This window comes from Salmo salar, unplaced genomic scaffold, assembly GCF_905237065.1.
Source record: "Salmo salar unplaced genomic scaffold, Ssal_v3.1, whole genome shotgun sequence".
NCBI classification, from domain to species: Eukaryota; Metazoa; Chordata; class Actinopteri; order Salmoniformes; family Salmonidae; genus Salmo; species Salmo salar.
Window position 1 is genome coordinate 166843 of NW_025548873.1, and position 24032 is coordinate 190874.

Sequence of the window (24032 nt, forward strand, 5' to 3'; positions counted from 1 at the left end):
TCGTCATGGTGCCTAAGAAAGGGGGTAAACTTAGGTTTTGTGTTGACTACAGGGGCCTAAATTCTGTCACCACTAAAGACTCTTATCCCCTACCGAGGATTGATGAGTCGCTAGACCACGTGAGAGGGTCCTCGTGGTTCTCCTCCCTTGATCTGCGCAGTGGCTACTGGCAGGTGCCCCTCTCGCCAGGGGCACGTGAAAAACGGCCTTCTCCACAGATAGGGGCCATTGGCAGTTCAAGGTGCTGTGCTTCGGGCTCTGTAATGCTCCTGCCACCTTTGAGAGGCTCATGGACAGAGTGCTGGCGGGGGGTTCCGAGAGACGAGTGTGTTGTGTACCTAGACGACATATTGGTGCACGGCACATCGTTTGAGGGGGCACTGGGGGCACTTAGGCGAGTGTTAGAGAGGATCTCGGGGGCGGGGCTAAAATTACATCCGGGAAAGTGCCATTTCATGCAAAGGGAGGTGGCGTTCCTGGGGCATCAGCTGGGTGGTGAGGGCATCAGCACGATGCCAGACAAAGTAGAGGCTGTGAGGGGGTGGCCAGTTCCAGGGGGAAAAAAAGAGGTTAAGAGCTTCCTGGGGCTGGCATCCTACTATCGTAGGTTTGTGAAGGGGTTTGCGGGGGTAGCGGCTCCGTTGAACCACCTTCTCAAGGAGGACACTGTTTTTCAGTGGACCGAAGAGCACCAGCGGGCGTTTGAGGCTCTCAAACGTGCCCTGATGGAGGCCCCTGTCCTGGCCTCACCAGACCCGAACCGTCCGTTCATCCTGGACACCGACGCAAGCAATGAGGGTTTGGGGGCTGTGCTGGCTCAGCGTGGTCCTGATGGGGCTCACGTAGTAGCTTATTACAGCAGGACTTTTGATAAGGCTGAAAAACGCTACTGCGTGACAAGGAGAGAGCTTTTGGCTGTCGTGGCAGCAGTACGCCATTTCAAGTACTACCTGGGGGGCCTGCCGTTTGTGGTCCGGACGGATCACTCCGCCCTGCAGTGGCTTCTCTCCTTCAAGGAGCCAGAGGGTCAGATTGCCCGCTGGCTGGAGGAGCTGCAACCCTACGACTTCCAGGTGGAGCACAGAGCCGGCCTTCGCCACAGCAATGCAGACGCCTTGTCCCGCCGCCCGTGTGCTGAGGATGGCTGTGGGTACTGCGCCAAACGGGTGGAGCGGAGAGAGAACTGTGCAGGGAGGAGGGAGTCACCGCCACGGTGAGTCAGCTGAGTGTGACAGAGTGCCGGGAGCTTGAGGCTGTGGACGTTGGGGAGTGGAGGCGTCGCCAGGAGGAGGACGCAGAGCTGCGTCCTGTGCTGCGGTGGGTGGAAGAGAGAAGACGACCGCCGTGGGGAAGTAGCCCCTCTATCACCAGTCACCAAGGGACTGTGGGCTAAATTCACAGTCCTTAGAGTGGCTGAGGGAGTGCTCCAGAGGGGGTGGAAAAAGCCAGCGACTGGAGAAATTACGTGGCAGGTAGTGGTGCCCAAAAGGCTGCAGGGGAGCGTGTTACAGCAGCTTCATGGGGGAGTTGGCGCAGGGCATTTTGGGGTCTCCAAAACGTTAAAGCGCATGCGTAAAGGCTTCTATTGGGCCAGGCACAGGAGGGATGTTGAGGACTTTTGTAGGCAGTGCGACGAGTGTGCTGCTAAAAAGGACCTCCAGGTCAGTCACACGCCCTCCTACAACAATTCCCAGTAGGGGAGCCCATGGAGAGACTGGGGGTAGACATAGTGGGGCCGTTTCCAACCACAGACAGAGGTAACAGGTGGATTCTAACCGCTATGGACTACTTCACCAAGTGGCCGGAGGCTTACGCTCTCCCAGACCAGGAGGCAGAGACAGTAGCTGATGCGTTGGTGGGGGGGAATAATCAGTCGGTTTGGGGTGCCACAGTCTATTCACAGCGACCAGGGGAGAAACTTCGAGTCACGGGTGTTCTCAGAGTTGTGTAGACGGTTAGGCGCGGAGAAGACGCGCACTACTCCGCTTCACCCCCAGAGTGATGGGCTGGTGGAAAGATTTAACAGAACGTTAGCACAGCAGCTGGCCATCGTTACCTCAAAACACCAGAGAGATTGGGACACCCACTTACCGTTTATTCTTATGGCATGTAGGTCGGCTGTTCAAGAATCGTCTGCGTGCTCCCCAGCGCTACTAATGTTAGGTCGTGAGTTGCGCACCCCAGCCGAACTGACGTTTGGCCACCCTCCTGATAATGACGACGGGGTTTTGCCTGGCCCGAACTATGTGTGTCGTCTGCAGAACCGGTTAGAAGCGGCTCACACCTTCGCAAGAGAGCAACTCGAGAACGCAGGGTGCGCCAAAAGCGCCACTACGACTCGCGCGCTAGGGGAGGCACTTTGGAGCGGGAGAATGTGTGTGGCTTCACAACCCCACGCGCAAGAAGGGGCGGTGCCCAAAGCTGGACAGTGCATGGGTGGGGCCGTGTCTGGTGATAGAGAGAGTGGGGGAGGTGACGTACCGGGTGGAGGTCCCCCACGGAGCAGGAAGGTGGTGGTCCACCGGGACCGATTGGCACCCTACAGAGGGAGGAAAACGGTAGGAAATGGGAGTGAGGTCTCTGATGTGAGCCCACGGGAACAGTCTAACGAGGAGACTCTAGCGCAACCTGAGCCTGGGATGGGGGCTGCTTCTTCGGAGGGCGCTGGAAATGACATTGGGGCAGATGAGTGTTCTGGGGTTCACCGGTGAAAGCCACGGGGAGGCCCAAGAGACTGATGCGACCTCCGGGTCGTTTTAAGGATTTTGTTGTGTAACCCTAGGGGCTAGGGTTTAGAAAGGGGGGGCTATGTAACGACCCGGTATTGTGTTGTGTGTTTGTGGGTGTGTTATGGTTCTCATGGCTACTAGCAGGGGTTAAATATGTCAGGACAGAGGGAAAGGTTGGGGGGTATGATGGGTAATCCCGCGGGATTTGGAAATGATAAATAGGGATTACTGTCTCATCTTCTCTCTTTTTCTGTTCGGGGCCTTGATCTGTTCCTATGGGAGTAAACATTAATTAGACTTGGTATAGTTGTGTACATTCGGCATTTAGCGGCGTGGGCTGTGGCCTGAACAATAGCCCAGTTTAGGAATAAACCTGTGTTCTGACCTGCACACCTAGAGTCCGTCTCTTTTCCTTTATGACCCAGCCGGGTCATTACAATATGTTCGGTTTTTGTTGAAAGTGAAAGTTGAGAAGATGTCGTTTTTTTCAATGTACTTGCAGCCTATACACATGGACACAGTATAATAAATTGGTCTATAATCAATTTTATGAACAATCCTACATCACTCCAGTATTTATTGACAACATTCACATGCTAATTGTCTTTATTCCACTACTGAAGAAGCATGACTCAAATCACCTCATATTTCAAACATTCAGCCTGACAAAAGATTCATGTTTTATTATTCCATGCCTCACCATTAAGTTAATTATTGCCAATACATATTAACAAAGGGGTGTACATTTGGTCACAATTTATTTTGACTGCATGTTTTTCCGTATTGGAGATGAGTTTTGTTTGGACTCGTTCCAAGGGGACGAGAGTTCTAGAAGCTAGTGAGTTTTAGGAAGACGAGTGTTCTAGAAGCTAGTGAGTTTTAGGAAGGATTCTATGGAAAGAAACAAAAGACAAAAGATACTATTGTATATTATTATTTAGAAATACGTGTTTTTTTCTTGTTTTTAATTGTTGACAGCCAGTAGACACCATGTTTATATTGGTGAAGGTGAAGCATTGTAGTTGATTATAATGTGAAATGGAAGTTGTTTTCTGTTGGTGGTGAGCAAATTTGTCCAAAAGAAATGTAGGATATATTTGTTGTCTTAAGGGGGAAGGTGTTACAGGCTTTGGTTTTTCCATTTATGTTTTGAGGTTGGACGTTAGCACGTCTAGCTCGTTAGCAGGTATAGCTCGTTAGCACGTCTAGCTCGTTAGCCCGTCTAGCTCGTTAGCCGGTATAGCTCGTTAGCACGTCTAGCTCGTTAGCCCGTCTAGCTCATTAGCCCGTCTAGCTCGTTAGCCCGTCTAGCTCGTTAGCACGTAGGACGCACTGATTGGTGTCACCTCGTTAGTCAGTATGTGTTACACCTGTGCTGGCTTGTCCATCTCGTTAGTGGGAAGGTGTTTCACCTGAGCTGGTCCAGGGCCCAGCCAGCCATCTGTGAACTGAATGAAAACTAGAATCTGTGTTTACTAGGTAAGACCATTTATGATATAGTATAAGCTAGTAAGGTGCACCTGTAATTATTTTAAACATATACTTGATTTAAACCTGTAATAGTTAGTTAGCGAAGCTAACGTTAGCTAGTTCATTATCACAAAAGTGAGAACTGCTCTAGATTGGAAACTTACGTTAATGAGAGTAAAGCCATGTTGGCTTTATGGAAACTTTTTTTAAACCTGTACTTATTCTAAACCTGTCATTATTTTAAACCTGTACCCCATTTTAGAAGTAATGAAAAATGTATGAGTTGCATTATCCTTGGAACTAACCATGACATAGAAATGTGAAAATATTCCTGCAGGTTAAAATATTGTTGAGTGGCAATACTGTGTTATCTCAAGAAGAACTAACCAATCTCAACATGACAGAAAGTAAGACAGGAGAACCTATTTCAACATGACAGAAAGTAAGACAGGAGTCCCTGACCTTATCTTCTCTCAAGAAGATGTCTGGTAGGCCCATTTAAATACATTTTTTGGACATTTCAAGATAGCAGATGTTTGAGTTGGGTCTATTAACACAGCTGTGAGTTGTTATTTTTTTCATTTTTGACAAAATGAGCACTCCTGGAAGTGACAGATTTTGACTCATATTGAGTGATGAGACTGAGCTATTTAAAAACACTTTTTCAACATTTCAAGATGGCAGTTAGTTCAGTTTGATCTTATTAAAGACAAATGAATCCACTGTGTCTGCCTTTCTACTGTGAAGACAGGTTCTACTGCCCCCTGCTGTCTGTTGATGGTACTACTACTAGACACAGCGGCAGAATAAATTAAACTAGACATTTGTTTTCATCTCAAAACCAGAGAGCAACCGCTGTCCGGTGAAGTCCACACAAAGCGTATTGCATGTAACCAAACAGTTAGGTGACCTGCAGCACGGTCAAAGCAAAATATATGTTTCAGACGTTTTAGGGACGACAAAACGACTATTGCTTTAAAACGACACAGAGAGTTCAGCACCTACAGTTACGATCTGTCTTTAATTTTGACCTTTTTTAAAACCATAAACTTGGATTAGCACAGCTAACACAGCTAACACAGCTAGCACAGCTAACACAGCTAACACAGCTAGCACAGCTAACACAGCTAGCACAGCTAACACAGCTAGCACAGCTAACACAGCTAGCACAGCTAACACAGCTAGCACAGCTAACACGGTTAGCACAGCTAAAACGGCTGACACAGCTAACACAGCTAACACAGTTAGCACAGTTAGCACAGCTAACACAGCTAGCACAGCTAACACAGCTAGCACAGCTAGCACAGCTAACACAGCTAGCACAGCTAACACAGCTAGCACAGCTAGCACAGCTAGCACAGCCAACACAATCAAAGGAAGCCAAATGCTCACTGGCTTCCCTTGCCTTCAACGCTACGGGCAGCAACAATGTTATACTCTTTATGACCAGACAGCATCAGACAGGACTGAGACAGACTGTTTCACTGTCCAGACAGCATCAGACAGGACTGAGACAGACTGTTTCACTGACCAGACAGGACTGAGACAAACTGTTTCACTTATCAGACAGGACTGAGACAGACTGTTTCACTGACCAGACAGCATCAGACAGGACTGAGACTACCCCAAAGACAACGTGTGTGAAGCAAGAGCTTCCTGTGACAACCGGAAGTTGTTAAAAACAGCCTAGAGCTATTGTCATATGGCCACCTGCAGATAGTGAAAATTAAGCAACTCAACCTTGTGTCATTCAGTCAATTATTAAAGTAGAGAGTTCTTATTCAGGATTCTGTTTATGTCTACCCCCAAGACAACGTGTGTTGAGTAAGAACTTCCTGTGACAACCAAAGACACTGTATACTGGATAAGCAATCACTTGAAAAACTACAAACCTCAGATTTCCTCACTTCCTGGTTGGATTTTTCTCCGGTTTTTGCCTGCCATATGAGTTCTGTTATACTCACAGACATCATTCAAACAGTTCTGGAAACTTCAGAGTGTTTTCTATCCAGATCTACTAATTATATGCACATCCTACATTCTGGGCCTGAGTAGCAGGCAGTTTACTATGGGCACGCTTTTCATCCGGACGTCAAAATACTGCCCCCTATCCCAAAGAAGTTAACTCTCCTCCAAACGAGCTTCAATGCCATACAACACTCCACCCGTGGCCTCCAACTGCTCTTTAAACGCTAGTAGAACTAAATGTATGCTCTTCAACCGATCGCTGCCCGCATCCGCCCGTCCAGCATCACTACTCTGGACGTTTCTGACTTAGAATATGTGGACAACTATAAATACCTAGGTGTCTGGCTAGACTGTAAACTCTCCTTCCAGGCTAATATTAAGCATTTCCAATCGAAAATTTAATCTAGAATCGGCTTCCTATTTTGCAAAAAAAAAGCCTCTTTCACTCACGCTGCCAAACATACCCTCGTAAAACTGACTATCCTACCGATCCTTGACTTCGGCGATGTCATTTTCAAAATAGCCTCCAACACTCTACTCAGCAAACTGGATGCAGTCTATCACAGTGCCATCCGTTTTGTCACCAAAGCCCCATATACCACCCACCACTGCAACCTGTATGCTCTCGTCGGCTGGCCCTCGCTACATATTCGTCGCCAAACCCACTGGCTCCAGGTCATCTATAAGTCTTTGCTTGGTAAAGCTCTGCCTTAACTCAGCTCACTAGTCACCATAGCAACACCCACCCATAGCATGCGCTCCAGGAGGTATATCTCACTGGTCATCCCCAAAGCCAACACCTACTTTGGCCGCATTTCCTTCCAGTTCTCTGCTGCCAATCACTGGAACAAATTGCAAAACTTTCTGAAGTTGGAGACTTATATCTATCTACTTCATTACCTTTAAGCATCAGGTATCTGATCAGCTTACCGATCGCTGCAGCTGTACACAGCCCATCTGTAAATAGCCCATCCAACTGCCTACCTCATCCCCATGTTTTTATTTACTTTTTCTGCTCTTTTGCACCCCAGTATTTCTACTTGCACATCATCATCTGCACATCTATCTCTCCAGTGTTAATTTGCTAAATTGTAATTACTTAGCTACTATGGTCTATTTATTGCCTTTCCTCCGTACTCCATTTGCACACACTGTATATAGACTTTTCTGTTGTGTTATTGACTGTACGTTTGTTTATCCCACTTGTAACTCTGTGTTGTTTGTGTCGCACTGCTTTGCTTTATCTTGGCCAGGTCGCAGTTGTAAATGAGAACTTGTTCTCAACTGGCCTACCTGGGTAAATAAAGGTGAAATAAAAAAATAGAATCTTAACTTTATTGACAACACCCAAATGGATACTGTAGCTCAGTTGGTAGAGCATGGTGTTTGCAACGCCAGGGTTGTGGGTTCGATTCCCACGGGGGACCAGCACAGAAAAAAATGTATGAAATTGTATGAAATGTATGCATTCACTACTGTAAGTCGCTCTGGATAAGAGCGTCTGCTAAATGACTAAAATGTAAATGTAAATGTAATAATTACACAATTCTTAATGCTTTAGCAAACATTTTATTAAACAGGACATTCAAAAATATCCTTACAATTATAATCCAAAGTAGTGTGAAATGAACTCCTAAGCAACCTGGAAATGGAGGTTACTCCCCTGAATTTCCCCCATTCACATTCAGAATACATTGTGAAAAACTAAAATCTTTGCTCACCATTTTTGTTCCAGGCATATATAGTACATCCGTAACTATCGGTTTCCTCATTAGCAGGGAGGAGTTTCTACAATCAAATTGCCCTCGTGCCGCAATTTTAGCAAACACAGAAAGGGGCCTATATTGGAGACCAAAAGTCGTCTGGCACACTGCTTAGAGTTTCAACAACATGAATAACTTATTTCTAGCCTACAATCATCGATGTCACTACGAATGTGAAAACAAGACAAAATATGACTATTCTTGCTCATTTTAAGACAAATGTCAAGTAATCATTACATTCATTACAGATGTCAATTGTTGTCCAACATCATGGCTCCGCTGTTGGCATCACCTTTTACAGTGGATTACCGCTGTTGTGGGCCTTTAACCATCTGTCTGACTTTGTTGTTCACACAGGAGAGATACTTCACTATCTTGGATCCTCTGGGGAGCCTCAACAACCTCATGATGCTGAAGAGGCAGAGAAGAGTCTCTCCACATTAGGACACCTCAATAAACACCTGCAGACATCCACAGGGAAGAGAACTCACTGCTGCTCTGACTGTGGGAAGAGATTCACCTCCCCATCAGGCATTAAAATTCATCAGAGAATACACACAGGAGAGAAACCTTATAGCTGTGACCAATGTGGGAAGAGTTTTGGTGGATCTGGAGTGCTGACAGTGCACCAGAGAACACACACAGGAGAGAAATCTTATATCTGTGGTCAATGTGGGAAGAGGTTTGCTCTATCTCGCACTCTGACTCAACACCAGATAACACACACAGGAGAGAAACCATATAGCTGTGGTGAATGTGGGAAGAGTTTTACTATGTCTAGCTGTCGGACTTTACACCAGCGGAGACACACAGGAGAGAAATCTTCTAGCTGTGTTCAATGTGGGAAGAGATACTCTGATAAAAGATATCTGATCAAACATCAGAAAATACATACATGAAGGAATTGTTTCATGATATCAATGAAATTAAATCTCACAATGTAGAATGTTTTTAACATTGTAGAAGGTGTATTTTAATGATGTCACAATGTAGAACCCTAAACGTTTGTCCCCTGTTCTATTGATTTCAACATGATATGGATATTAGCCTCAGGGGGAAAATCCAGGCTCTGAAATGAAAGAGTTACTATTTATGTGATTTAACAAAAAGTGACTAACAAAAAATAGTTGTGTTACACTTACCATGTTGGTTACGCACTTGAATCAAAATGTATCTGGCTGTTTTCTACAAATTGTCCTCTAACACATTATTCCCAGATTCCGTGTGGTTTTTGAGCTGTTAGTTTTAACAGGACTTGCAACCTCATCTCCCTCCTCTCGGCACAATTGATTTCAACATGATATCGATGAGTTATGACAAATAAGTGTTGTGTTCCTTTGTTTAGGGACCCCTAAATTTAACTGCATCACTCCAAAATGTAGCTGACTGTCTTCTGCAGGTTGTCCTCTAACCAGTGAGGTGAAATATATCTCCATTTCCATGTGTTTTTTGTTTTGTTGTGTTAGTTTCAAGAGCAGGTTCAACCTGATTTCCCCCCAAATGGATATAAGATTTGTGTTTTGCGTTTAGCTAGTGCGTTGCTATGGATCTTTATTTATTTTGACTGCACGTTTTTCCGTATAGGAGATGAGTTTTGTTTGGGCTCGTTCCAAGGGGACGAGAGTTCTAGAATCTAGTGAGTTTTAGGAAGACGAGAGTTCTAGAAGCTAGTGGGATTTAGGAAGACGAGAGTTCTAGAAGCTAGTGAGTTTTAGGAAGACGAGAGTTCTAGAAGCTAGTGAGTTTTAGGATTCTATAGAAAGAAAAAGGAGAAAAAAATATACTATTGTATATTATTATTTAGAAATACGTGTTTTTTCTTGTTTTTAATTGTTGACATCCTGTAGACACCATGTTTATATTGGTGAAGGTGGAGCATTGTAGTTGATTATAATGTGAAATGGAAGTTGTTTTCTGTTGGTGGTGAGCAAACTTGTCCAACAAAAATATAGGATATATTTGTTGTCTTAAGGTGTTACAGGCTTTGGTTTTTCCATTTTGTTTTGAGGTTGGACTTTAGCACGTCTAGCTCGTTAGCACGTCTAGCTCGTTACCGCGTCTAGCTCGTTAGCACGTCTAGCTCGTTAGCCCGTATAGCCCGTTAGCCCGTCTAGCTCGTTAGCACGTTAGCACGTCTAGCTCGTTACCGCGTCTAGCTCGTTAGCACGTCTAGCTCCGTCAGCACGTCTAGCTCGTTAGCACGTAGGACGCACTGATTGGTGTCACCTCGTTAGTCAGTATGTGTTACACCTGTGCTGGCTTGTCCATCTCGTTAGTGGGAAGGTGTTTCACCTGAGCTGGTCCAGGTTCTATTTAAGAGTGTCTGGCCCAGTGCTCCAGTTGTCTTGATACATGTGGAGAGTCAACACCTTTAGTTGCTCCACCTTTTTGGTTTGCTTCCTGTCTTTAAGTTTGGTGTGGGTTTTTCTTTTGTTTGCCTCTTCTTGGGCAGATTTAGTGGGTCTCATGGTGGGTGTCTTTTAGGTCCCAGTTGTTGTTACTAGTCAACTTCCAGTGGACACCCCATAGTGTCTTTCAGAGCCCCTCCTAAAAAACAAGTTATATTTTGGGTTGGATATAGCATCATATTGTTGATATTTTAATCAATGGCATTTCCTTACAATGCTCATTAGTCTTTCAGTTGTTATTATTGTTTTTTATCCTCATATTTGTGTACTAAATATTTCTGATTATTTTCATAGTTTTTTCCTGTGAAGCCATTGTGTTGCATCCATGTCTGACATGTGCTGTATAAATAAAGCTTGATTTGATTTGAACATATTGTAAAACAAATTTACCCAATGACTGACCAATCAACAAACTCTTGGCCCACCTTAGTATGAAAAACTGTATCAATCCCACTTTTCCAGCCTGCTGAAGGCGTAGTGGAGTGGTAAACACCACCCCCGGCTCTACCAGGGGCTTGAGGTGGTCTCCCACAGCTCTGCTTATGTCATGTTCTGTGGCCTTGCTGTTCCATTTCTTGACTGCCCCTGCAACACAGAAACACATTTAGTCATATTATATAAAACACTCAAAGTAAAAGCGTCTGCTAAATGACTTAAATGTAAATGGATATGGAGCATCTATGGCCTCAGTTACACCTGGCACCTAAATGTGACTTCTGTCATCTGATCACTCCAAGCTGCATTAGGTTCAGATCTACCAGGATGGGCCTTTGACATCGTCTGGATGCAGTCAGGCCACTGATTATGCATAAGCAATGTAAAGAGATGGGGTGAATGAGTGGAAAAGTACATTTGACACAAATTACCTTCATAATATCAAAGAACAAATGTGTGTGCCTGAGGGGAAATTAACTTTCATACAGCCAACAGGGATGAGAAATTACACCAATATTAGTGGATAATTTGCACTAATGTAAATAAACATAGATGGAACATATTCCCTTTAGCTGACGTGATGAACCGCTAAGGGGACATAAATATATACCATCTAAACCATGTGTGACCTCTCACCTCTCTGGCTGTAGAAGTGTTCTTCCTAACCAGTCCCTCAACAGCTCTCTGACTGAGCTCCACCCTCACTGGGTCTTCAGAGGAGAGGAAGGCTGAGGAGGGATGGAAGGATGAATGGATCAGTCACTCAATAAAGTGTAGAGCTGCTGTCTGACAAAATCACTATTTTAGTAGTTCATTAAAGTAAATAAGGCTTTATGACTGCTGAATACCAACTATCAATCACTTAGATCATGTATTTCCAGGTAGAGATACATCCTTGGGATGTCCCTAGCCCGTTGAAGTTGACATTTAAAATGGTTAAGGTAGGGCTTAAGGTTAGGGTTTAGGGTAGGGATGTCCCAAGGATCCCAGATAGCATTGACCATTGTGCATTATTCTGTCTCTTTTACATAGCAGGTGATGGGTTCTGACTTCTGAACTTGAAAATATTAAATATCCTTATTATGTGAAATTGAATGAAACAATAATGTATGTTGATGCTAATATGATGTACAATATTCCATGATGTTTCTATATGATAACAATAGAGTAATATATTTAATATGATGTATAATATTCCATGATGTTTCTATATGATAACAATAGAGTAATATATTTAATATGATGTATAATATTCCATGATGTTTCTATATGATAACAATAGAGTAATATATTTAATATGATGTACAATATTCCATCATGTTTCTATATGATAACAATAGAGTAATATATTTAATATGATGTATAATATTCCATGATGTTTCTATATGATAACAATAGAGTAATATATTTAATATGATGTATAATATTCCATGATGTTTCTATATGATAACAATAGAGTAATATATTTAATATGATGTATAATATTCCATGATGTTTCTATATGATAACAATAGAGTAATATATTTAATATGATGTATAATATTCCATGATGTTTCTATATGATAACAATAGAGTAATATATTTAATATGATGTATAATATTCCATGATGTTTCTATATGATAACAATAGAGTAATATATTTAATATGATGTATAATATTCCATGATGTTTCTATATGATAACAATAGAGTAATATATTTAATATGATGTACAATATTCCATGATGTTTCTATCTGATAACAATAGAGTAATATATTTAATATGACAAATACTATTTTTTAATAGTTTCACTAATTCATTTTAATTAACTTAATCATTATGATTCAACATCAGTTCACCGTCTCACCTCATACTGTATTGGAGCAGCAGCAGCTGACTGCCCGGTTCAACATCAGTTCACCGTCTCACCTCATACTGTATTGGAGCAGCAGCAGCTGACTGCCCAGTTCACCGTCTCACCTCATACTGTATTGGAGCAGCAGCAGCTGACTGCCCAGTTCAACATCAGTTCACCGTCTCACCTCATACTGTATTGGAGCAGCAGCAGCTGACTGCCCGGTTCAACATCAGTTCACCATCTCACCTCATACTGTATTGGAGCAGCTGACTGCCCGGTTCAACATCAGTTTACCGTCTCACCTCACACTGTATTGGAGCAGCAGCAGCTGACTGCCCAGTTCAACATCAGTTCACCGTCTCACCTCATACTGTATTGGAGCAGCAGCAGCTGACTTGATCGTTGATACTAATCATCATGTTTGAATCTGAGAGTAAATAGAGCCGACTACACTCTAAAAATGAAGGGTTCAACTGGAGTTGTTCTCAGATCCCCTAAGAACCGTAGGGTTCTTGGTCAATGAAAAACAGCCCCAAAAGGTTCTTCAAAGAACTTGTTAGAAGGTGGGTTCATCGAGGAACCTCCGTTGTTGCTGGACTTCTTCCGGGAACTTCGCAATTACAACTGAAAACGATGGTGACAAGTTTGGATGCGACAACAGTTAAAAAGGTTAAGTTGGGTTGATGTTTGGCTCTGAATATGTCTCGAAATAATTTATTCTAATAATATTACATACTAATAATGAATAACGAAGACAATGATGGTTTTCTGTGAATATCTTCCATAACGTTACTATAGTTAATGAACGTAAATATTAGAAAGCCGGGTTTGACCGTCGGCGTTGTATGAGCTACAGTACAGTACCGTTAGCTAGCTAGCTAACGTTATGTCCTAACTAGGCACAACTAGGTTTGGATTATTTCCTCAACTATATTCTTTCCCATATATTGTATATCGTTTCCATAAAGCCAACAACAGCTCTTATTCCTTCCCTTTCTCTAATGTATTTTGTAATAAAATTAGCAAGTGTAGTAAGACCAACATGGCTTTACACTCATTAATGTAAGTTTCCAATCTAGAGCAGTTCTCACTCATCTCCCCGAATTTTCAGAATTGACCTTTTCATTTCAGTTTTATTTCAAATGTAGTACCCGGACGGAGAAAATCCAATAAGCGTTTTATAGTTACATCGTTAGGGTAATTTACCCTAAAGTGGACACACTCCCATCAGTTTCTGAGACAACTGCCCAGACTTTGTAGACAGTTTAATAATGCTTAAACCTCATCTTTATCATATGATCCATTAAAGATACCAACTCAAAACCTACGTTCGTCTACATATGGGTTGTTTAAATTGTATCTAATTATATTCCCAGTATTACTTCATCAAATCTCTAGTAATCGATTATACACACATACAATTCATCATATTTTCATATATTCACAGAACCCATATAAAACGTAAGAAATTCTCAGGTAGTCACGACAACCATTCCATTTGCTTTTTCAGGGACTCTCCATAGCTACGAAGCATCTCTCCAAACATCCTCCCAGCAGAACCAAAAATAAACTTTAGTTTCCCGGACAATGACCATGGGATCCTCAACGGTTCTCTAACCTCCCAGAGACCACGGCAAAATCAAGCCTCCCAGGAACTATAGACCTTCCTCTGCTTTCTAAAATATCATTCCCCTCTCAATACCACCCCGTGATATTCTATGTTGGCAGTGAAGGAACGGAACCCCAAGATAACGTTAGTTGGTAGAGCATGGTGTTTGCAACGCCAGCATGGTGTGTGCAACGCCAGGGTTGTGGGTTCGATTCCCACGGAGGGGTAGTACAAAAAATTTTTTTTTATGAAATGTATGCATTCACTACTGTAAGTCACTCTGGATAATAACATCTGCTAAATGACTAAAATGTATCCACATGTCAGTCATCTGATTAAGCATATTTCTATATGAGGAACTACAGATCTGTTACTATCCAAACATCAGATTAAGACTCAGTCACACAATGCTATTCCCAAACGTACCTAATCAAGTAGTTGTTTTTCCAACAATATTTTAACCTGCAGGAATATTTTCACATTTCTATCTCATGGTTAGCTATACTCGGCTCGCTGCCTCTCAGATCAAAGGTGGGACCATCTGCTCCGTTCCTGAAGTGTGGTCTCCCTGAGATCCCAAGTTAGAGGGATCCCTGGACCACCATTTACCCAGGTCACCAGGAGCGGTCACCAAGAGAAGATTCACATCCCCATCGCCAAATGTGGTTAATTTCTTTAATATCAAATGAGGAGAGACAAACTTATCACACAAGTCAGAGTTAATCTTAAACTAAATCTTTATTCACTTATTAATAAGGGAGCAGGTCAATACAACACGCAAATATAGGGTGAATCAATTGAGTGCTCTACGATAATGATGGCTGGTCGACGAATCACCCCCAGATGATTCGTTGAGAGATGAATCACCCCCAGATGATTCGTTGAGAGATGAATCACCCCCAGATGATTCGTTGAGAGATGAATCACCCCCAGATGATTCATTGAGAGATGAATCACCCCCAGATGATTCATTGAGAGCCATGAGACAAAAGTACAAAGGTCTTTTACAGCCAAGATACACCCCTTTCAACCTACATGACCAACAACAGATGTATAGAACGGGTCACAAGGTTAAGATTTGTATGAAAGATACTTATAATTCTCAGCAGACAGTATCTGCTGTAAAAACACTACTCTTTGTGTAGAGACCAGGGTCTGGCCCTGAGGTCATCTCTCCCTGGTACCATATAGAACAGAAACATTAACTCATGTTCTGGAATGCAGTCTCTTTAGGTTTTATCACCCAAAAGACATTGTAAATCTCCTGTCAGTGTTTTCTCCCAGAGGCCCATCCTCAGTAGAACACACAGACACAATAGTTCTAAGAACCCTCTATTCTGTTGCATAAAACAACCATTTGATGCAATAAAAGTATTATAACATAATCTTGCAGTTTTGCTCTCAGTGTCCACTGAAAGTTGACTAGTAACAACAACTGGGACATAAAAGACACCCACCATGAGACCCACTAAATCTGCCCAAGAAGAGTAAAACAAAATAAAAACCCACACCAAACTTAAAGACAGGAAGCAAACCAAAAAGGTGGAGCAACTAAAGGTGTTGACTCTCCACATGTATCAAGACAACTGGAGCACTGGGCCAGACACTCTTAAATAGAACCTGGACCAGCTCAGGTGAAACACCTTCCCACTAACGAGATGGACAAGCCAGCACAGGTGTAACACATACTGACTAACGAGGTGACACCAATCAGTGCGTCCTACGTGCTAACGGGCTAACGAGCTAGACGTGCTAACGAGCTAGACGGGCTAACGAGCTAGACGTGCTAACGAGCTAGACGTGCTAACGAGCTAGACGTGCTAACGAGCTAGACGGGCTAACGAAGCTAGACGGGCTAACGAGCTAACGAGCTAGACGTGCTAAATTCCAAACCTCAAAACATAAATGGAAAAACCAAAGACGGTAACACCTTAAGAGAATGCTTACCAACAACAGAAAAAAACTTCCAATTCACATTATAATCAACTGCTTCACCAATATAAACATGGTGTCCACTGGCTGTCAACAATTCAAGACAATATATATACACTTCTAGAACTCTCGTCTTCCTAAATCCCACTAGCTTCTAGAACTCTCGTCTCCTTGGAACGAGCCCAAACAAAACTCATCTCCAATACGGAAAAACATGCAGTCATAATAAATTGTGATCCATGGCAACGGACTGGCTAAACACAAAACACTCAACTTTTTAACTGCCCACCCTTGAGACAATCAGCAACCAAGTTGTCCTCACCACTGACATGTCTGATTTCAAGAGGAAACTCCTGCAATATCCATAGTAACTTTCCACCTCACTGCAGAGCTTCTCTCTCTTTTCAGGGTTCACTACATAGGCATGTTGTTGGATCGGGGCCCAGTCCCCAATGTCATGCTCTAGTACATTTGGGTTGGCACATCTGAGAATGAACCCTGATATTATAAAAGCAGGGTAACAATGTCAATATAATAGTCAGTTGGTTACATAAATAATTATTACTAAATGTTACATGAAATGTAAATATGAAATATTTGGTTGCATAGTCTTATTTTCAACAGCTTTTCAATTACATGTTGCTAGGTGGGATATCCCCAATGTCAAAACACAATTTTAACATGTCCAAATCTAAACATAAAATGTGCTATATACACAAACATCTGCCACAATAATCATATTACTTGTATTATTTAAAACAAGCAGCTTATAAACTGCACAAGCACCAGAAACGCTGTTGTTTTGACAAGTAACAATAAATCACTGATATCCATTAGGGGTGAAATCAGGTTGAATCTGCTCTTCAAACTAACACAACAAAACAAAAAACACATGGAAATGGAGATATATTTTACCTCACTGGTTAGAGGACAACCTGCAGAAGACAGTCAGCTACATTTTGGAGTGATGCATTTAAATTTAGGACCCATAACTTCACCTAACAACAACATAGACCTACTGTAGGACCCATAACTTCTAACAACAACATAGACCTACTGTAGGACCCATAACTTCACCTAACAATAACATAGACCTACTGTAGGACCCATAACTTCACCTAACAATAACATAGACCTACTGTAGGACCCATAACTTCACCTAACAACAACATAGACCTACTGTAGGAAACATAACTTCACCTAACAACAACATAGACCTACTGTAGGACCCATAACTTCACCTAACAACAACATAGACCTACTGTAGGATTCAGATTCAGATCAATAACCTAAACCACAAGGCCAAATCTACACTGGAGGAGCTTACCAAGATGACATTGAATGTTCCTGAGTGGCCTAGTTACAGTTTGGACTTAAATCATCTTGAAAGTCTATGGCAAGACTTGAAAATGGCTTTCTAGCAATGATCAACAACCAACTTGACAGAACAGGAAGGATTTTAAAAAGAATAATGAATATTCACATGAAGATCAGCCTCCTATTGGATGACATCATGACTTCCCATCAAGCCAACTCCTTGGAGGCCTTACTATGACATCACTCACTCCTTCTAGTTTGCAGTTATATATTTTGCTCAAAACATGTATTTGTTTCCTTTTAGTGTGTTTATACTTCACTGTATTTATCACTTTTCAACAGGAAAAGTTAAAAAAAATCACTGTAGGACTTCATGGACAATTCCGACAGTACAAAAACATATTTGAGTGTAGAATGCACTTTTAAAAATCACACATTAGTTCAACAACTGCAGAGTTTGTGTCCCTGTTTTATTAGATAGTACTCACTGTATTTACTGGTGTTAATCAGATCAATGTCCCTGTTTTATTAGATAGCACTCACTGTATTTACTGGTGTTAATCAGATCAATGTCCCTGTTTTATTAGATAGCACTCACTGTATTTACTGGTGTTAATCAGATCAATGTCCCTGTTTTATTAGATAGTACTCACTGTATTTACTGGTGTTAATCAGATCAATGTCCCTGTTTTATTAGATAGTACTCACTGTATTTACTGGTGTTAATCAGATCAATGTCCCTGTTTTATTAGATAGTACTCACTGTATTTACTGGTGTTAATCAGATCAATGTCCCTGTTTTATTAGATAGCACTCACTGTATTTACTGGTGTTAATCAGATCAATGTCCCTGTTTTATTAGATAGTACTCACTGTATTTACTGGTGTTAATCAGATCAATGTCCCTGTTTTATTAGATAGTACTCACTGTATTTACTGGTGTTAATCAGATCAATGTCCCTGTTTTATTAGATAGTACTCACTGTATTTACTGGTGTTAATCAGATCAATGTCCCTGTTTTATAAGATAGTACTCACTGTATTTACTGGTGTTAACCAGATCAATGTCCCTGTTTTATTAGATAGTACTCACTGTATTTACTGGTGTTAACCAGATCAATGTCCCTGTTTTATTAGATAGTACTCACTGTATTTACTGGTGTTAATCAGTTCTCCAGTCTTCTCTTCTTCGTCCTCCTCTAATGTGACAGTAATCTCCCCCTCTTCATCCTTCGTTCCAAAAACGTCTTCATCTTCTTTCACTTCATCCTCCACTCCAAAAACGGCATCTTCCTCCTTTTCTTTCACAGTAACATCCCCCTCATCTTTCACTCTGAAGGTGTCTTTCTCTGTAACGTCTTTCTCTTCTTCTTTCACTGTAACAGCCTCACCCTCTACTTCTTGTTTTACTGTGACATCCTCCTCTTCCTTCTCCTCTTTCACGACAACGTTCTGCCACACTCCCTCTTTCTCCGTCCAGCAGACTTCTTCTTTAACAGGAGGAGAGTAGCTTAGTGAACTCATGGTCGGGGATAATAGCGAGTTAGCATTAGCGACTAGACTAGTGCTAACTTAACCAGCCAGCTAGTTGACTTACAACGTAAATTTGAAATTAAATGGGGTAGCTAGTTGTTTACACATAAGTATGTTTAAAGCAAAATGGCAAATACAACACGAAATTGTCTAAAGAACTTGAATGTTCCGACTTTGTCGGCTAGCGAGCTACCGAGGTGGCTGCAGTTGTTGAAGAAGCGTTCCGTCCACTAGATTATACGTCACACTAGAAACATCGCCTGAAAGACACATATCGCCATCTGCTGTCTGGAGGGAGGAAACGCAGTTGAGGAGGGAAAACTATTTTTATTCTTCATTGAATTATAATATTATAAAGCAGTTCAGGGAAACGTTTTTTTCTCTCCATTAAATATGAATATTATATCAACACGTATAAAGAGCAACAAGTGTTGTTTGATTAGTTCAGATTTTAATGAGAATTTAAAACAAACTCTACATCTACTCCACATCTGTATTTCTGATTCAGTCAAATAACTAGATATCAAAATAAGCACCTAGTTATTGATACCCTTGATAAAGATGAGCTAAAATGACTGTATGAAATAAATAAATTAACTTTACCCACTACCAGGATATTTTAGTCCAAAACCTGGTTACCTCTCTGCTAGGAGGCTGAAACTTGGCCATAAGTGGATCTTCCAGCAAGACACATCAACATCCACAAAGAAATGGTTAATTGGGCACAAAAATCAACATTTTCAATGGCCATCTCAGTCTTCGGACTTGAACTCCATTGAAAACCTGTGGTTTGAATTGAACAGGGCAGTCCATAAGCGCAGACTAAATAAATCAAGGACATGGAGAGATTCTGTATGGAGGAAGGGTCTAAGATCCCACCCAATGTGTTCTCTAATCTCATTAAACATTTCAGTGTCGTTATCCTCCCAAGGGGAGGGTGCTGGAGTATTGAAAACATGGGTGGCAGTAATTCAGACCCCTACCTTTTGAGAATTACATGTTCAACTAAATCTCTTTCTCTGAGCAATTGTTTCAGCATACAATAATATAATTCACCCTTTTTTTACATAGAAGTATTTGAATTCTTTATTTTATAGAGTTGTTTTTGCTCATCTTTATCAAGGGTGTCAACAATTTTGTCCCCCCACTGTACCTCCATACTGCTGCTACATGGTGTAACAATACATCATGCAGATGTATATAATGAACAGACTAGGTCTATACTGCTCCTACATGGTGTAACAATACATCATGTAGATGTATATAATGAACAGACTAGGTCTATACTGGTCCTACATGGTGTAACAATACATCATGTAGATGTATATAATGAACAGATTAGGTCTATACTGCTCCTACATGGTGTAACAATACATCATGTAGATGTATATAATGAACAGACTAGGTCTATACTGCTCCTACACGGTGTAACAATACATCATGTAGATGTATATAATCAACAGACTAGGTCTATACTGCTCCTACACGGTGTAACAATACATCATGTAGATGTATATAATGAACAGATTAGGTCTATACTGCTCCTACATGGTGTAACAATACATCATGTAGATGTATACAATGAACAGACTAGGTCTATACTGCTCCTACATGGTGTAACAATACATCATGTAGATGTATATAATGAACAGACTAGGTCTATACTGCTCCTACATGGTGTAACAATACATCATGTAGATGTATATAATGAACAGACTAGGTCTATACTGCTCCTACATGGTGTAACAATACATCATGTAGATGTATACAATGAACAGACTAGGTCTATACTGCTCCTACATGGTGTAACAATACATCATGTAGATGTATATAATGAACAGACTAGGTCTATACTGCTGCTACATGGTGTAACAATACATCATGTAGATGTATATAATGAACAGACTAGGTCTATACTGCTCCTACATGGTGTAACAATACATCATGTAGATGTATATAATGAACAGACTAGGTCTATACTGCTCCTACATGGTGTAACAATACATCATGTAGATGTATATAATTAACAGACTAGGTCTATACTGCTCCTACATGGTGTAACAATACATCATGTAGATGTATATAATGAACAGACTAGGTCTATACTGCTCCTACATGGTGTAACAATACATCATGTAGATGTATATAATGAACAGACTAGGTCTATACTGCTGCTACATGGTGTAACAATACATCATGTACATGTATATAATGAACAGATTAGGTCTATACTGCTCCTACATGGTGTAACAATACATCATGTAGATGTATATAATGAACAGACTAGGTCTATACTGCTCCTACATGGTGTAACAATACATCATGTAGATGTATATAATGAACAGACTAGGTCTATACTGCTCCTGCATGGTGTAACAATACATCATGTAGATGTATATAATGAACAGACTAGGTCTATACTGCTCCTACATGGTGTAACAATACATCATGTAGATGTATATAATGAACAGATTAGGTCTATACTGCTCCTACATGGTGTAACAATACATCATGTAGATGTATATAATGAACAGACTAGGTCTATACTGCTCCTACATGGTGTAACAATACATCATGTAGATGTATATAATGAACAGACTAGGTCTATACTGCTCCTACATGGTGTAACAATACATCATGTAGATGTATATAATGAACAGATTAGGTCTATACTGCTCCTACATGGTGTAACAATACATCATGTAGATGTATATAATGAACCGCCTAGGTCTATACTGCTCCTACATGGTGTAACAATACATCATGTAGATGTATATAATGAACAGACTAGGTCTATACTGCTCCTACACGGTGTAACAATACATCATGTAGATATATATAATGAACAGACTAGGTCTATACTGCTCCTACATGGTGTAACAATACATCATGTAGATGTATATAATGAACAGATTAGGTCTATACTGCTCCTACATGGTGTAACAATACATCATGTAGATGTATATAATGAACAGACTAGGTCTATACTGCTCCTACATGGTGTAACAATACATCATGTAGATGTATATAATGAACAGACTAGGTCTATACTGCTCCTACATGGTGTAATAATACATCATGTAGATGTATAATAATGAACAGACTAGGTCTATACTGCTCCTACACGGTGTAACAATACATCATGTAGATATATATAATGAACAGACTAGGTCTATACTGCTCCTACATGGTGTAACAATACATCATGTAGATGTATATAATGAACAGACTAGGTCTATACTGCTCCTACATGGTGTAACAATACATCATGTAGATGTATATAATGAACAGACTAGGTCTATACTGCTCCTACATGGTGTAACAATACATCATGTAGATATATATAATGAACGGACTAGGTCTATACTGCTCCTACAGGGTGTAACAATACATCATGTAGATGTATATAATGAACAGACTAGGTCTATACTGCTCCTACATGGTGTAACAAAAGGTTGGAGTCACTTAGAAATGTTCTTGTTTTTGAAAGAAAAACACTTTTTTTGTCCATTAAAATAACATCAAATTGATCAGAAATACAGTGTAGACATTGTTAATGTTGTAAATGACTATTGTAGCTGGAAACAGCTGATTGTTTATGGAATATCTACATAGGCGAACAGAGGCCCATTATCAGCAACCATCACTCCTGTGTTCCAATGGCACGTTGTGTTAGCTAATCCAAGTTTATCATTTTAAAAGGCTAATTGATCATTAGAAAACCCTTTTGCAATTATGTTAGCACAGCTGAAAACTGTTGTGCTGATTAAAGAAGCAATAAAACTGTCCTTATTTAAGCTAGTTGAGTATCTGGAGCATCAGCATTTGTGGGGTTCGATTACAGGCTCAAAATGGCCAGAAACAAATAACTTTCTTCTGAAAATCATTAGTCTATTATTTTTTCTGAGAAATGAAGGCTATTCCATGTGAGAAATTGCCAAGAAACTGAAGATCTCGTACAATGTTGTGTACTACTCCCTTCACAGAACAGTGCAAACTGGCTCTAACCAGAATAGGAGGCCCCAGTGCACAACTGAGCAAGAGGACAAGTACATTAGTGTCTAATTTGAGAAACAGACGCCTTACAAGTTTTCAACTGGAAGCTTTATCAAATAGTACCTGCAAAACACCAGTCTAAACGTCAACAGTAAAGACCGTTTAAAAAAGAAAAGATTAAGATGGGCAAACTAACACAGACATTGGGCAGAGGAAGATTGGAAAAAAGTGTTATGGACAGACGAATCTAAGTTTGAGGTGTTCGGATCACAAACAAGAACATTCGTGAGTTCCAGAAAAAATGAAAAGATGCTGGAGGAGTGCTTGACGCCTTCTGTCAAGCATGGTGGAGGCAATGTGATGGTCTGGGGTGCTTTGGTGGTGGTAAAGTGGGAGATTTATACAGGGTAAAAGGGATCTTGAAGAAGGAAGGCTATCACTCCATTTTGCAAAGCCATGCCATACCCTGTGGACGGCGCTTAATTGGAGCCAACTTCCTCCTACACCAGGACAATGACCCAAAGCACAGCTCCATTTAGGGAAGAAGCATTCAGCTGGTATTCTGTCTATAATGGAGTGGTCAGCACAGTCACCGGATCTCAACCCTATTGAGCTGTTGTGGGGGCAGCTTGACCGTATGATACGTAAGAAGTGCCCATCAATCCAATCCAATTTGTGGGAGGTGCTTCAGGAAACATGGGTTAGGGTTTGGCAGGGGTTTGGCCGTCATTGTAAATAAGAATTTGTCCTTAGCTGGCTTGCCTGTTTAAATAAAGGTTAAATACATTTTTTTAAATGTAACTTCATTACACCGTTACACTGGCATACAAACTCGGTAGCATAGAGTTGATAATACATATGACGTTGGGAAATAGTGCATTGTGGGTAGTTTAGAAGATTTCCCGAAATAAGTTAATCAATTTGTAATAATGCAAAAACATAACTGTTTGTACTTATAGGTAACCATATCGTGACTACAACTAGGCTACTAAGTCTTTAACCACACTGTGTTGTTACACTGGCGAGTAAAAACTC